The sequence below is a fragment of the Rhinolophus sinicus genome, linkage group LG03 (assembly GCF_036562045.2).
Source record: "Rhinolophus sinicus isolate RSC01 linkage group LG03, ASM3656204v1, whole genome shotgun sequence".
Taxonomy (NCBI): domain Eukaryota; kingdom Metazoa; phylum Chordata; class Mammalia; order Chiroptera; family Rhinolophidae; genus Rhinolophus; species Rhinolophus sinicus.
In genome coordinates, this window is record NC_133753.1 from 199,267,296 (window position 1) to 199,270,164 (window position 2,869).

A 2,869-nucleotide genomic window follows, 5' to 3' on the forward strand; every position below is an offset into this window, starting at 1 on the left:
GCATTAGGGTGTATTTTCAGGGGAGGTCTTATTTTTTCATGTACAACAATCTACATTTATTCAAATACAGTCATGTCATCTTCTTCGGAACATCGTCATAACGCACTAAATGTGTCCATCTGGCTGATGATCTTAACTGGGGCTTTTTTTTTCGGGAAAACCTGGTACCAGCCCATTTTACAAACGAAGAACTCAAGGACAGAGAACTTAAATAATCGCCCAAAGTTAGACATTAAGTGCTTTACCTAGAATACAAAATCCTAAACAAAATGTTAACAAATCAAATACAACAATTTGTCTGTGAAGGAAAACCCATTATTACTAAGTTGTTCTCGTCCCAGAAATGTAAGGTGCTTTTCACATTAGCAAATTATGGTAATTAACCAAGCCGAGGACACAGGAGAAAAATCATACACATGTACATCTCAATAGTTGCAGAAAAGTGTCTGATAAAATTCATCCACTCATGATGTACAATTCTTAGCAAATTAACAACAAAAGGAACTTCTTTAACCTGAGAAAGGCCATCTACAAAAAACCGATCACAAATTTAGTGGTGAAATGCTCAAACTTCACCTTTTATTTATTATCTAGAATTCTATTACCACTTTTAATCCATATTGCACCAGAAGTACCAGCCAGCATGAAAAAGCAAACAGCAAAACAAAACAAAAAGAAAATAAAGTAACGCATAGTAAAGGAATGGGAAAGAAAACAAGAACTCATTACTCACAGGAAACATGACTGTGTTTTAGAAAGGCTAAAATAACTATGGATAAATTATTAAAATTAATAAGAGCTTAACAAGACATAGAATTAATAATATACAAAACTCAACTGGATTTCCATATGTAACAGCAACAAATAATTAGAAAATGAAATCCCAACAAATTTAAAATATATATCTTTTAGAATGACATCACAAAACAAGAAAAACCTAGGACTAAATGTAACAAAAGATGCATATGACCTCGATGGAGAAAATGGTAAAACTATAATGATGTGCATTAGAGAAGCGCTAACAAGGGGGCAGTTTGGAAGGCCCACTGTTACCTACATGTCCATTCTTCCCAAACCGAGCAGTGAAATCTCAAACGGACGCCCAACTTAACCTGCTGATTCTAAAATCTGTGAACTGCAAAGCGTCAAAACAGCCAAGACAGACTGCACGTGCCACGGAAGGCCTTGCCGTGCAGAGATGGACAGGGCAGCCCGTGGGGAGAACAGAGGCTCAGCCACACACCACTGGTGACCATGGAGTTTTGTCAGCGATGATGGAGGCTAATTGGACTCACGTGTGAAAACAATGAAATTGGATCCTTAACCTCACAACACGCACACAAATCAGTTCCATGGAGAATATATATTTTCGTCTTCAAAATAGACAAAACTATAACATATTTTAGAAGATAACACAGTATCTTCATGACCACAAATATTTTTAAAAATTTGGATCAAAAATTCTTTAAGCATAATGAAAAAGACTGATAAACTGGACTATATGAAAGTTTAAAATTTCCCTTCATCAAGACACCATTAAAAAGCGAAAGACAAGAAAAAGCTATTTGCAAATGTAATCCACACAGTACTACTATAACTCCTACAGCTAAACAGGAGACAGATTATCCAACAGGAAAATGGGGGAAAACACCTGAAAGAGGCACTTTACAAAGACAAAGTCCAGGTGGCCAATAAACATGTGAGATAACTAGGGGGAAGCAAATTAAAACTACGGGAGGAATATGACACACCCTCTAGAATGAAGATACTAAAACTTTCAACAGTCGTGCTGAAAACAGGCCAACAAAAACCATCACATTTCGCTAGTGGGGCTGTTAGTTGGTATAACCACTTTGCAGAGAACCAAACGTTATCTATAGAAAAGCTACCAAGAACATGGGTCAGGACTTAAACATGGACAGAATGGGAAATAAAACCTTAGTAAACAAAGAACCAGATGGAATTTCAGAACTAAAATACATATAATTTCTGAAATTAAAAATTCACTGTACAGGCTCAGCCGCAGGTAAAAGGCAGAAGATCAGTAAACTTGGCACCAGGGCAACGGACCAGACCCCAGCTTAATCCCTGAGAACAAAGACCCGAGTTCAGTGACCTGTGGGGACAATATCCAGTGGTCCCGCGTAAGTGAAGCTGGAGTCTGGGAGGAGAGGGAGATACAGACAGATACGTAGATAGGTATTGGGTCAAACAAGAAATCTGAAGAAATGGCGACCAAAACTTTCCCAAATCTGATGCAAAATACAAAGTTACAGATCCAAGAAACTCAGTGAAATCCTAAAAAGAGGAGCATGAAGTGACAGCATGGTGATCGTTTTCTACCAGCTGAAAATGCATTAATACTAAAATCTTTCAAATCAATTAGAAATGATCTGGTGATGACAGAAACCCCAGCCCACACACAGAAACTACATTTGGTGTGACACATTTCCCAGCTCAATTACAAAACCTGGTGCTATCGGCCACCGCCGTGGCCAGAAGGTAACTGGAAAGGACCCAAGCCTGAGTCCCCTCTCAGGGGACGGCCGGCGCCCCTCCGACTGTCCTCGGGACACAAGGCTGACAGCCACACAGCAGCTTCTTCCTCAGTCAGTTAAACAGGGTTCTAAAAAGTTCCTTTGTTTTGCTGAAGACGGCAAGTGTCACAGAAGATGGACGTTTCCAAACTACACATCTAATTTTATGCCCTGTTATGACACCATTTTCAGAAACACACTGTGAACGAGAGTTAGTTTTACTGTGGGATGTTACTATCAAAAAACAATAGTTTTTAACAATTCCCACAACTATGAATGTTATTTTATGAAGTCCTAGAACTTGTTTCTGCTCACCAACCAGGGAGCATATC